The sequence below is a fragment of the Procambarus clarkii genome, unplaced genomic scaffold (assembly GCF_040958095.1).
Source record: "Procambarus clarkii isolate CNS0578487 unplaced genomic scaffold, FALCON_Pclarkii_2.0 HiC_scaffold_127, whole genome shotgun sequence".
Taxonomy (NCBI): domain Eukaryota; kingdom Metazoa; phylum Arthropoda; class Malacostraca; order Decapoda; family Cambaridae; genus Procambarus; species Procambarus clarkii.
Window position 1 is genome coordinate 534,715 of NW_027189160.1, and position 14,885 is coordinate 549,599.

Consider the following 14,885-nt stretch of genomic DNA (forward strand, 5'->3'; position numbering starts at 1 on the left):
CAGTTCCACATAGAGAGGTTGTTCTGGAAACTGGAAAATATTGGAGGGGTGACAGGTAAGCTTCTAATATGGATGAAAAATTTTCTGACATAGAAAAATGAGGGCAGTAATCAGAGGCAATGTATCGGACTGGAGAAATGTCACAAGTGGAGTACCACAGGGTTCAGTTCTTGCACCAGTGATGTTTATTGTCTACATAAATGATCTACCAGTTGGTATACAGAATTACATGAACATGTTTGCTGATGATGCTAAGATAATAGGAAGGATAAGAAATTTAGATGATTGTCATGCCCTTCAAGAAAACCTGGATAAAATAAGTATATGGAGCACCACTTGGCAAATGGAATTTAATGTTAATAAATGCCATGTTATGGAATGTGGAACAGGAGAACATAGACCCCACACAACCTATACATTATGTGAGAAATCTTTAAAGAATTCTGATAAAGAAAGAGATCTAGGGGTGGTTCTAGATAGAAAACTATCACCTGAGGACCACATAAAGAATATTGTGCGAGGAGCCTATGCTACGCTTTCTAACTTTAGAATTGCGTTTAAATACATGGATGGTGATATACTAAAGAAATTGTTCATGACTTTTGTTACGCCAAAGCTAGAATATGCAGCTGTTGTGTGGTGCCCAACAACAGAAGTTGGCCCATATCTTAAGAAGCACATCAACAAACTGGAAAAGGTGCAAAGACATGCTACTAAGTGGCTCCCAGAACTGAAGGGCAAGAGCTACGAGGAGACGTTAGAGGCATTAAATATGCCAAAACTAAAAGACAGAAGAGGTGATATGATCACTACATACAAAATAGTAACAGGAATTGATAAAATCGACAGGGAAGATTTCCTGAGACCTGGAACTTCAAGAACAGGAGGTCATAGATTGAAACTAGCTTAACACAGATGCTAAAGAAATATAAGAAAATTCACTTTCGCAAATAGAGTGGTAGACGGTTGGAACAAGTTAGGTGAGAAGGTGGTGGAGGCCAAGACTGTCAGTAGTTTCAAAGCGTTATATGACAAAGAGTGCTGGGAAGACGGTCTCATCCTTTAACTACACTTAGGTAATTACACACACACACACACATACATATTATATATATATATATATATATATATATATATATATATATATATATATATATATATATATATATATGTCGTACCTAGTCGCCAGAACGCACTTTTCAGCCTACTATGCAAGGCCCGATTTGCCTAATAAGCCAAGTTTTCATGAATTAATATATTTTCTCTATTTTTTTTCTTATGAAATGATAAAGCTATCCATTTCATTATGTATGAGGTCAATTCTTTTTTATTGGAGTTAAAATTAATAGAGATATATGACCGAACCTAACCTATCTTTATAGGTTAGGTTAGGTAGCTGAAAATGTTAGGTTAGGTAGTCGAAAAAACATTAATTCAAGAAAACTTGGCTTATTAGGCAAATCGGGCCTTGCATAGTAGGCTGAGATGTGCGTTCTGGCTACTAGGTACGACACATTATATATATATTTATATATATATATATATATTTATATATATATTGTGACGGTAACGCGTTGGTGTTCGGCTGTTTAAGGCTAGGGGTATGGCCTCGTCACATAGTTATAAAAAAAAATAGAAAAAACTGGAACCTCGTCTGTGGTAAGGTAAGGAGAAGACACACAAAACACAAGTAAACTTTAACAATGAAATTTTAATTACGTTAAATAAATCAAAACATGAAAATAATGCACAAACAAATTCTTATAATAAAATCAATGAATCAAAATAATAAGAATACTTAAATGACACAATGAAAGTTACGTTAAGGCAAAATAATAAGAAGTGCAACACAAAAGTTAAGTGGGAGGTGCTGGAATATTGGCTTAAAGCCACCACCTCTCTCAGTACACGCTAACGTCTAGCTGGGAGGAGTGCTGGCTACGAAAGCACGGAACATTCTGAGGACTGATGTTGGGGCGACCCCAGACATCAGGTAGTATTGGGGGCGAGTGCAGGTGCAGCCAGACCGGCGACCAATCAGCGGAGCCGTAGCGATCAACGGGTAGTTTGGTGGTTGGAGTTCGAACAGGTGGCTGGATGCATACGTTTCTGCTCACCCTGGCAAGCCTTGCTGGTGCTGGTGTTGTTGTCGTTGTTGGACATTTCTTCCATAGTCTTTTTATATAATTGTGAAGACGTAATTTTGGAGGGAAGAGCAGGCTCAATCTCTTGAAGGAGATTATCGTCACAACTCTCCCCCGAAGCCTGCGGTTCTGGAAGAAGTACGTCGTTATGTGGTGGAGTAATGGATGGAGTCGCTTCTACTTCATAAACTCTGGAGAGGGCATCGGCTATGGTGTTGTCAGAACCCTTGATATAGCGGATCTCCAGGTTGAAGTCTTGTAAATACAGAGCCCATCGTAGAAGACGCTGGTTGGTGAATTGGGCTTGATGTAGGAAGCGGAGAGGGTTGTGGTCTGAGAAGATGGTGGTAGACCTGGCGCCTTGTAGGTACGGAGCGAAGTGTTGGAGGTTCAGGACGATGGATAGTAGCTCCTTTTCAATAGTGCTGTAGTTCCTCTGGTGTGGTTTCAGTTTGTAGCTGTAGTAGCTGACAGGTAGAACCTCCTCGCCTCGTAGTTGCATCAGGACACCACCAACGCCGGTACCACTGGCGTCGACATGAAGGACGAAAGGCTTGGTGATATCTGGAGAGGCGAGAATGGGGTTAGAACAGAGGAGGAATTTGAGTTGTTCGAAAGCAACGGTTTGCTGCATGGTCCAATTATACCGTTGCTTGGGACTGGTTAATAGAATTAGAGGTGTGGCGACTGTACTGAAATTCCTCACAAACCTACGGTAGTAAGAGGCAAGACCAAGGAAGCGCAGGAGCTGCTTCCTGGTGGTAGGCTGTGGATACTGTAGGATGGCTTGAGTGTGTGAGTCTAACGGAGCTATGCTGCCACTCCCAATAACATGACCCAGATAACGCACTTTACCTTTCGCGAAAGTGGACTTGCCCAGGTTGATGGTGAGGCCGGCTGTCAGGAGCTTGGAGAACAGACGTCGCAGCTGGAGCAGATGTTCACTCCAGGAGTTGGAGGCTACGACGATATCGTCCAGGTAGGCGTATGTGTTATCCAAGCCCTGGATGACACGGTTGACAGCTCTTTGAAAGGTGGCCGGGGCATTACATAGTCCGAAAGGAAGGCGTTCATATCTGAAAAGTCCAAAAGGAGTGATGAAGGCAGATATCTCTTTAGCGCGCTCCGTTAGACACACTTGATAGTACCCCTTAAGCAAGTCCACTTGGGACAAGTACTGGGCACTACCAATGGCATCAAGGATGTCATCTATCCTTGGCAAGGGGTAAGCATCCTTGACAGTGACAGAGTTCAGTTTTCGATAGTCAGTGCACAACCGCACCTTACCTTGGGGTTTGGGCACCAAGATACAAGGTGAGGCCCAGGGGGACTCACAAGGTGTAGCCAGTCCATGATCCAAGAGGTATTGCACCTCAGCACGCATGACTTCCTTCTTGCTCGGGCTGATTCGGTAGAAGGGTTGACGAATCGGCCGGGTGTCGGGGAGCAGTTGGATGTCGTGCTGGGTAACATTACACTCTTGGGGATCATCTCTGAACAACTCTTGATGTTCTCTGAAGATCTTGACGAGAGGTGCACTATGATTATCCTGAAAGTATTTGGGAAGATCATTAAGGATTTCGGAATTAGAAAGCGCTGACTCCTTGTCAGTGCTTTCGGGAGGAGAAGCTGGGAAGGTCTCACTGTGGATGTAGGGTTCTGTGAATGTGGAATAATTAGTCAAGACAGTGGGAGGAGTACCATTATATTGCTTCAGGAGGTTGACGTGGCACAGCTGGGTCTTCCGCCGCCTATCTGGAGTCTCTATCACATAATTATTATTATTCCTGCACTCTTTGACGCAGTAGGGTCCTGAAAATCTGTTTTGTAAAGGTGAACCTGGGATAGGGAAATAAGCAAGGACGAAGTCTCCCGGCTTGAATTTTCTTACTTTGCTGGTCTGGTCGTAATGAGTCTTCATTCTCACCTGGGCTTTCAATAGATTATCATGGGCAAAGCGGTGGACTCTCTCTAGAATGTGCTGAAGGTTTTGAAGAAACTGGGGCACATTCTGATGCTCACTGAAGGTGGCATCTCTGAGAGAGTCTTTGAAAGCCTTAAGGGGAGTACGGCACTTACGGCCGTAGAGCATCTCATAAGGAGATACTCCTAGGGACTCATTGGGGAGACTTCTGAAAATACACATTATTAGGTCAATCTGCTTATCCCAATCCTTTGAGGTTTCACTACAAAACTTTTTCAAGAGTGCTTTGATGGTCTGATGACTACGTTCAAGAGAACCCTGTGAAGCAGGATGATAGGGGCTGGACAATACCTGTTTGATGTTGAACTCCTCCAGTGTCCTTTTGAAGAGATCACTGGTGAAGTTGGTGCCACAGTCACTTTGAATCTCCCTGGGAAATCCGTATTGAGTGAAGATCTTCAGTAGATGTTTGATAACCGTAGCAGCCGTGATGTTCTTCACTGGAACTGCTATGGGAAATCTGGTGGTAGGACACAGGATGGTTAGGATGTAGGCGTTACCTGAACTGGTCCGAGGTAAAGGACCAACACAGTCTATTATGAGTCTGTGGAAAGGTTCCGCAGGCACCTGTATGGGAATCAGTGGTGCTCTGGGAATGGAGACGTTCGGTTTGCCTGCCATCTGACATGTATGACACTGTTTTACGTACTGTTTGACGTTGTTTACCATACCTGGCCAGTAGTAGTCTTGACGAATCCCATGGTAAGTCTTGTTGAAGCCGTAGTGGGAGAATGCTCCGTGGGCCAGGTGTAGAATAGTGGGCCGCAGGCTGGTGGGAATCACAAGTTGTTCGGTGTTGGCCCAATCGTCCTCCTCCTTCAGTTTACTGGGTCTATATCTGCGGTAGAGCAAGTCGTTCTCTAGGAAGAACCCAGGAATACTGTCGGGTTGAGTCTCAGCCTGGAAAAACAATGGTGTTAAAGTAAGATCTTCCCTCTGCAACTTACGGAACTCCAACTTGGTCAGATGCGGGGGTAGTTTCTGAGGGTCTTGAGGGACAGCGGTAGCAGTAGAGTCAGCTGGCTGTGGACGTGCGGCTTGTGCACGGGTGGTCACGAGAACCGGAGGAGAAACATCATCACTCTCTTGAACCTCTGCTGGAACATACTCAAGAATAGGGTTACTTGGCACAGAGTTACACACCTGGGGTTTGTCCATGACGATCAGGTTGGTCGGTTGCAGGTCTTCTGCCAAGTCGTTGCCTAGGAGAAGTTGCACTCCAGGCATGGGAAAAGGCTTTTCCCTGACGGCGACTTGGACTTCCCCGTTCACGTAGGGACAATCCAGGTGGACTCTGGCGAGAGGGTATGGAGTGGTAGCAGTGAGGTCAGTGATGAAGACTGTTTCCCCGGTGTAGACTATGTTGGGCACAGCCGACTTCAAGATGATCGATTGTAGAGCCGCTGTGTCCCTCAAGATCTTCAATTTGAAACGTCCCTCCGGATTTGAACCGTTGGCAGAGACAGTTCCAGTATACAGGTGGTTACTGAAAAGAGAAAGATCATTAACATCAACACCAACATTCATCACAGGCTTACCGGACTTAGGAGGAGTTGGTTTGGGTCGTTGTTGGTCAGTGGTTCCCTTGTATTGAGACTTACCACACTTGTCTATGGTATGTCCATAGAGTCTACAATACTTGCAGTACAGTTGTGAACCAGCTTGATCGGGGCTCACCTTCTCGTAACTGTACCACGACTTCTTACTGGAGGATGGTTCAGGTGTCAGCCGGTGGATGAGGCTGTAAGTGTCAGCCGACTTAGCACACTTCAGGTAGTCGGTTTCTTCTTTATCTGCTAAGTAGAGGCGGACAGGAGGCGGCACACGTCTCAAGAATTCTTCAACAAGCATCAGGTTGACGAGTTCTGTAAAAGTAGAGACATGTGCTGCTTCCAGCCATTTCATGAAATACCTCCGTTTCGTGTTAGCAAACTCAAGGAAGGTAGTGGTACTTGCCTTCAGGTGGTCACGAAATTTCCTTCTATAACTTTCAGTAGAGAGGAGGTAGGCGTCCAACACTGCTTGTTTCAGAGTGTAGTAGTCATTCTCAGACGCCAAAGTACTGAGTGTGACTGCAGCTCTACCTGTAAGATGGACTCTGAGAAGTGTGGCCCATTGGTCGACAGGCCAACTGAGTTGATTAGCAAGGGTTTCAAAGGTGGTAAAGAACACATCAACTTCTGCTTCTACAAAGGATGGCATTAACTTACTTGCATGTGATATATTAAAACTGACGGGAAGATTGGCAGTAGCTTGCTGGCGTTGAGCGAGGTGTGAAGTTTCCAACGTGTATTCCCGTTGACGACACTCAAGAGCCAGAGTCGCTTGTTGCTTGTCATGTTCGCGTTGTATTTCCAACTCGCGTCGTTTGGTTTCAAGCTGTACTCGTTCCCGCTCCTGGAGTAGTGCAACCTCACGTTCCTGGAGGGCGAGTCCACGTTCGTGTTCTTCTCTCTTCAAGGCAGCTTCACGTTCTCTGAGGGTGATTTCTCGTTCTTGTTCCTCTCTTCGTATGGCAGCAGCTCGTTCTTGTTGTTCGAGGGCTTCCCTTTGCTGCTCACGTTCAATCTTGGCCAGCTCTAGTTTGAGTTTCAGCGTTGCCAAATCAGTTTTATCTGCAATATAGTAAGTTTCATGAGTTTCAGAGTCTATCTTACCTTGCTCTAAATAGTAATCCAGCAACAGGTTGTGTAGGTCATTTTTGTTGGCTTGGTAGGGAACTTCTAGTTGATACTCATGTGCAAGAGTTTGTAGTTCAGTCCTCTTGGCACGACTCAAAGTCCCTATTTCACCTGCTGGATTTGCACGGAAAGTTTGGAGACGAAACATGGTGAAATTAGCAAATAAAGGTACACGAATGTTCAATAATGAAATGTCAGAAACAGGACAACGTGGCAACTGGCACCTATCCTGTGTGATCTTTAACAATTAACGTTAAGTGAAAGATATTAAATGATTAAATTAAATCAAGGGCGCAGGAAATCTTGTACCCGGTACTCATGTAAGAGAATAAGGGCAAGAAAATCCTACTAACAAATGAAACAGAGTTTCGAAAACAAATGAAACAGTTAAATGCTTCAAAAGTAAAATTGGTAGTCCAAGGATGTAGGCATACCTTGCCAAGTCTCTATAGGACATAAAGCAAGTTTTTCCTACTGAATTTAATATGATACTTACAGAATTAGCGAACTTTTGTGCTCTGAAAAAATAAGCTAATTCCCTACCGTTGTATGTATCATCATCTCTGACTGACGTGTAGGGGTGCGAGGTGTCAACTGGTGACGAGAACTGCTGCTGAGGTCCCAATTCAGCAACTAAAGTTCGAGCTAGAGGAACTATGGCCCTCTTTGTCCTCCTACAGTCAGATTGCAGAAGATTGGGTACTCTTGACCCGGGGCAGACCACAGTACCAGGGTACCAATATGATGATCTGTCAGAATGAGAAATATTCAAGGGACATAGATGGTAAATACGAGTAATAACATGGAGGGAGAGATGACCAATTAAGAGTATGACTGAGGCCTACAGTCACCACGTAATCCAAAGTTGTCTCACCTTCACTATATGTTACTCTCGTAATGCACAATACACCGCACCTTATAAAAAATGAAATTGAATGAAAAATAGTAAAGCTACGTTAACAGAGTTAAATACGCTTGCCATAAATTACCACTTGGCACCAGTACCTGAGTGAGGCATCCCGGACAGGCCCCCATAAAACTTGTGACGGTAACGCGTTGGTGTTCGGCTGTTTAAGGCTAGGGGTATGGCCTCGTCACATAGTTATAAAAAAAAATAGAAAAAACTGGAACCTCGTCTGTGGTAAGGTAAGGAGAAGACACACAAAACACAAGTAAACTTTAACAATGAAATTTTAATTACGTTAAATAAATCAAAACATGAAAATAATGCACAAACAAATTCTTATAATAAAATCAATGAATCAAAATAATAAGAATACTTAAATGACACAATGAAAGTTACGTTAAGGCAAAATAATAAGAAGTGCAACACAAAAGTTAAGTGGGAGGTGCTGGAATATTGGCTTAAAGCCACCACCTCTCTCAGTACACGCTAACGTCTAGCTGGGAGGAGTGCTGGCTACGAAAGCACGGAACATTCTGAGGACTGATGTTGGGGCGACCCCAGACATCAGGTAGTATTGGGGGCGAGTGCAGGTGCAGCCAGACCGGCGACCAATCAGCGGAGCCGTAGCGATCAACGGGTAGTTTGGTGGTTGGAGTTCGAACAGGTGGCTGGATGCATACGTTTCTGCTCACCCTGGCAAGCCTTGCTGGTGCTGGTGTTGTTGTCGTTGTTGGACATTTCTTCCATAGTCTTTTTATATAATTGTGAAGACGTAATTTTGGAGGGAAGAGCAGGCTCAATCTCTTGAAGGAGATTATCGTCACAATATATATATATATATATATATATATATATATATATTTATATATATATATATATATATATATATATATATATATATATATATATATATATATATATATATATATCGGACAATTAGTAAAAAAAAAAAAAAAAATTAAATTATTTTACCTTGTACCTAGATCCACCAGGCCTGTTTGGTGCCTGTTTCAGTACTTCAGAAATCTGGAAGGTCACATCCTCCTCCTCAACTTGTGGATGTGCGTCGATAGATGATTCTGTAAAATTAAGTTATTTATATAATAATAAATTCAGTATAACAATAATATTCTGTAAAATTAAAAGTAATTTATACATCAATCAGATAAAACTCTCCAGAGATGGTGATACACAACATATAAAGGACAAGTTTCAGAACAAAATATGCATTTAGGAATAAGGTTTTGTACATGTAGGTAGCACATGAGAAAATAAGTGGAAGGTGATCAAGTTTATATTAACATGTTAATGACTTTGTTAAGGCTTTGCAAGAATGAAAAAATATTAATAATATAATATCACCTACCAATTAATTGTACATCATTTATAAGTCAATTATTTGCATTATTATTATTCAATACTAATGATATAAAAATGCATTTTGTAATCTACTATTTATGCAAGTATTAAGCACAGGATCATGAAATAAACTGCAAAATACTGTAATGGATAAACCAATTAATTTTACATTTTCCTATAGCTAAGTCAGTCAGTTCTATTAGCAGCAGAGAACAATTATGCCCAACCTCTATTAAATGAAACAATCTTAAGAGCAAGTGATAGAAATATAATCATTTATGCTTGGGATTATGGAATGGTTCCAAATATGAAAAATATCAAGTTTTTTGGTTAAAATTTTTTAACTTAAAATTTACATTTTTAAGTGAATTTTAAACTTTAAAAAAATTATTTAATTTTTTGGTTACTTACTTAAAATAACATTATATAGTTCTTGTTTTTGTAGAAATGCCAATTTCTTCTTTTGCCCTTCCAGACTGTATAGTGACCACAGGCCGTTTGTTCATATCTTCATTATTCTTCGAACTGTGGTTGCGCAATCAGACCCACATACACTGGTTAAAAACATCACCTAAAAGCAACAACAAAAATGTAGTACACTGACGAATTTTGAATATATATATATATATATATATATATATATATATATATATATTAGTTGATTTTATACCCGCATTAGGTCAGGTGATAATACAATGAAGGTGAAAACATGGGGGGATACATAAGGGATAAACATAGGGGCTGCAGAAGGCTTATTGGCCCATACGAGGCATCTCCTATCTAAACACAAAGATTAATCCAGTGTAATTGGCCTGTTATGTTGTAACATATTATATATATATATATATATATATATATATATATATATATATATATATATATATATATATATATATATATGTATGTATGCCATATACATATATATGCTATGTTGTATGCTACAACTTGGCTGATAATAAAGCCATTCACAACTGCAGGCCTAATAAAAAAAGGAGGTGGCATAGCAATATCTTACAAAGATACCTTCATCTGCAATAGTCTCATTAGTAATAGAGACGACTATTGTGAATATACCTTTGCCAAGTTCTCCAGTAAATCCCTTAAATCCTCCTTGACTATAAGTGCCATCTATAGATTTCCCAATACCGACATAGCTTCATTCTCAGATAACGTAAGGAATCTTATCATAAATAACAATCTCAACAAAAATCAAACCAACTTAGTGGTTTGTAATGGTGAACAAAACATGCAGATACTTATATATAACCTGTGAATAGAGTGTAATAACACCAAAACTATTTGTTTATTGTTTTATGACCATAATAATTGAATCACTAATATGATTCACTAATATATAATCCTAATAATAATCACTAATATATAATCCATTGAGCATGCTGCATCTCTTTCAGTCTCTTTGCAATTTGAACAAGAGGGTTTTTAATTGATCGAACCATATTCTTAAAGTAAAGTAAATGAGATGTATTCCATATTTTGCAAAATATACGATGAAGGCACACAAACATTCATACCAAAACTGAAGGGCAGGATTTATGAGGAGACATTAGAGGCATTAAATATTCCAAACTAGAAGACAGAAGGAAAAGAGGAGATATGATCACTACGTACAAAACAGTAACAGGAATTGATAAACTTGATAGGGAAGATTTCCCGAGACCTGGAATTTCAAGAACAAGAGGTTATAGATTTAAACGAACTAAACAAAGATGCCGAAGAAATGTAAGACAATTCACTTTTGCAAACAGAATGGTAAACGGTTGGAACATGTTAGGTGAGAAGGTGGTGGAGGCCAAATCCGTCAAAAGTTTCAAAGCATTATATGACAAAGAGTGCTGGGAAAATGGGACACCACGAGTGTAGCTCTCCATCCATCTGATTGATAACCCAAATGAATTTTTCATGGATATGATACCAACATCAAATCATAAATCAGATGTGATCCTATCCCCACTGGATTTTGAAGAAGCCATAGACAGTATGCCTATGCACTCTGCACCAGGCCCTGACTCTTGGAACTCTATATTCATCAAGAACTGTAAAAAACGTTATCGCAGGCCCTTCACATTCTTTGGAGACAAAGCCAAGATACTGGCATTGTCCCTGACATACTAAAAACAGCAGAGATAGCACCGCCCCATAAAGGAGGAAATAAGGCAGAGGCAAAAGACTACAGACCGATAGCACTAACATCGCACATCATAAAAATCTTTGAGAGAATGCTAAGAAGTAAGATCACAAAATACATGGAATCACAGCATCTCCATAACCCCAGACAACATGGTTTCAGAACAGGGCGCTCTTGCCTATCACAGTTGCTGGACCACTCTGACATGGCACTAGATGCCATGGAAGACAAACAAAACGCTTTGACAAAAAAAAGCCTTTGACAAATGTGACCATTGTGTTATTGCACATAAAATGCGTTCAAAAGGAATTACCGGAAAAATAGGCAGATGGATATACAACTTCCTGACTAATAGAACCCAATGTGTAGTAGTCAACAAAATAAAATCTGGACCATCAACCGTAAAGAGCTCAGTCCCCAAGCGTACTGTGCTTGCTCCAATACTTTTTCTCATCCTCATATCGGACATAGACAAGGACACAACCTATAGTACTTGATCATCCTTTGCAGATGACACTAGAATCTTCACGAGAGTAGGCAACATAGAGGACACGGCAAACCTTCAATCAGATGTAAATCAGGTCTTTCTATGGGCTACAGAAAATAACATGGTGATTAACGAACATAAGTTTCAGCTCATGCGCTACGGAAAAAATAAAAAATATAAAAACGGAAACCACTTACAAAACTCAGTCAAATCATAACATTGAACGGAAAAGCAACGTAAAGGATTTGGGTGTACTGATGTCAGAAGGCCTTACATTTAAAGAACACAATAAAGTAGCCGTCACAACTGCAAGAAAAATGACAGGATAGATAACAAGAACTTTTCACACTAGAGATGCTATACCGATGATGATAGTTTTCAAGACGCTAGTGCTCTCTAGAGTGGAATACTGCTGCATAATGAAAGCCCCTTTCAAAGCTGGAGAAATTACTGACCTATACTTATGCATTTATCTTCGGTTTAACACAACAGGCACCAGACACACGCTAGGCATCATACACACTAGGATAAAACAAACATTAGGCCAGAAGTCAGAAAAGAATTCAAAGAATTTTACTGGAAAGGCTTGCTGTTAGGAAAGGAAGTAATTGAGATGAATTAATGCACAGTATGTCAATTTTGTGAAATATATGATAAAGGAACAAAAACATTTATACCAAAACAAAGATGCAGAACTAGGAAACAGGATTTGTTCAACTGAAATTTCAAGACGGACAGAGACCAAAAGACACAAAAATGGAATCAATATACGAAGAGGCCAAACCCCCAAACATACCAGTAATACAAAGAGAAACAACTACACGGCAGTGAGGAGAGAGGCAGAAAGAAATTTTGAAAAAAAGGAACAAACAAATGTAAAGTAGAACAAATCATATTCTATAAATACAGCAACAACCAATTGCAGGTAAAGGATAATATTCAGAGCTTTTAAAAGCATGGATGGCGAAATACTCAAGAAATTGTTCACGACTTTTGTTAGACCAAAGTTGGAATATGCAGCGGTTGTATGGTGCCCATATCTTAAGAAGCACATAAACTGGAAAAGGTGCAAAGACATGCTACTAAGTGGCTCCCAGAACTGAAGGACAAGAACTATGAGGAGAGGTTAGAGGCATTAAATATACCAAATATACTACACAAATATATATACTACACATGCACAATAAACTACCCTACACAGGCTGAGTATGGTGTGTACAATAAATTATTAGCTAAAAGATAAGACTGAGTTTGTATAAATGGGGGTTAAGTCAGAGTGGGAAAATGTAAGTGGAGTGCCTAAAAACCCTGTCCTGGGACCTCTGTAATTCATAATATATACAAATAATTTAGACTCAGGTTTGGTCAGCAATATTTGAAAATTTCCAGACGATACAAAAGGGATTTTTTTCTGGATTCAGGATTATTTTTTTATTGCTGAAAACAGGTTTTCAGCAATAAAAGAAATACAGTATTGCTGGAACAACCGTCGACATCTTCAAGAGAAAACCTGAACATCTTCAAGAAGTGAAGATGACCTTGAGAAGAAGTATAGGTTGGGAGAAGTATAGGTTAGGAATTGTCTCCAAAGAATTCTCAAAGAATTACTCGTTATTGCTATCCAAGATAATTAGACGAGCCAAAGCTAAATACTACGAAGATAAATTTACCCAAATAAAGAGTACCTTACCTAAAAATATGTATGTACCTTACGTAAATAAACATTTGATTTTGAAGTGCCGGACAAACAAGGCTGTGGTGGATATGTGGGCCTGAGGGGCCTGTCCAAGCAACAGCCTGTTGGACCAAGCTCTCACATGTCAAGCCTGGCCTTGGAAGGGCTTGGTGAGTAGAACAACTACCAGAACCCTATAATGCATGTATCAAGGTGTCCAGGCAGTGAGCACCACATAATGCAGTGCAGTCCTGTAAGAATAAGCACAGTAAGTATGGGCATGGAGGGGGTGCAGCAGTGGCTTGTGAAGGGCTGGAGAGTAAATGGACATGCCCAGGGGTAAAAAGCATTAGGGTAACAGAACATAGCCCATAAAAATAGTAATGACAATGAATGAATAATTATATGAATGCAATAATACTTCATATCTCAATAGGAATACTAAGCAGGATGCAAGACAAGGTACTGGTGGTGATAGTGGTTGGTACAAGTCCTCACATCCCCACAGACACCAGTAACAGCCCTCACCTCCCAACACAGTACCCTTGTAGCGAGTTAATCTTATACTCGCTTCATTATCTTATAGCATAACTAATTAACACTAATTACAGAAGCTACACAGGTGATACTTTGGTGTGAGTTGAGCGCACTGAGCGTCGGTATCGCTACACCCTTGTTCCTTAACAACCCTTTGGACCTTTATTACAGAAAAATAGAATCAATTAATTTAATAAAATATAAAATATAAGTGCTTACTTACGATAATACTATCGGTGGAACACAAAATCTTCTTCTTCTTGATAGTAGGTGCAGTTTGCATGAAGGGTTAGTCCTCGCCATGACTGAACTGACGACAAAATGGCCGATGTGTTGATATGGCGTCAGGTGACGCTGTGACGTCACAGGTGAGGGACGCTTTGCGCATTACTCCCTCGTACTTAAAAAGTACTACAGGTACTTTTTGGTTTTATTTTTGAATATGGCAGAAGTTGGACAGCTTTTCAAATCATTATAAGGGAGTGAGTTCCATAGACTAGGTCCCTTTATTTACATAGAGTGTTTACATAGATTAAGTTTGACTCTGGGGATATCAAAGAGATATTTATGTCTGGTGGGGACGTGGCCATGTGTTCTATTACATCTGTCCAGGAAGAGTTTCAGAACAGGGTTTGCAGTTAGAAAAAGGGCTTTATAAACGTAATTTACACAGGAGAATGTATGGAGTGAATTTGTTTAGCATGTTTAAGGATTTGAACAAGGGAGCTGTGTGTTGTCTGAAGGTAGAGTTATTTATTGTCCTGATAGCAGATTTTTACTGGATGATGATGGGCTTGAGGTAGTTTGCAGAGGTTGAACCCCAAGCACAAACGCCATAAGAATGATAGGGATAGATAAGTGCATAATAGAGTGAGAGGAGAGCAGAGTAGGGTACATAATATCTGATCTTAAACAGTATACCAACTGTTTTAGAAACCTTTTTAGTTATGTGTTGTATATGGGTG

At 40.3% G+C, this 14,885-nt stretch overlaps 1 long non-coding RNA gene across 1 annotated transcript in view; it reads right to left on the reverse strand.

Moving 5' to 3' along the window:
- Positions 1–9,640, reverse strand: part of LOC138360892 (uncharacterized) — an 11,160-nt gene extending 1,520 nt beyond the window's left edge. The window contains exons 1-2 of the long non-coding RNA XR_011226703.1: positions 9,487–9,640; positions 8,689–8,795 (exon numbers count right to left, since the gene is read on the reverse strand). This is a non-coding gene — a long non-coding RNA (uncharacterized lncRNA). The remainder of the gene's footprint in view (positions 1–8,688; positions 8,796–9,486) is intronic.
- Between the last annotated feature and the right edge of the window lie 5,245 nt (positions 9,641–14,885).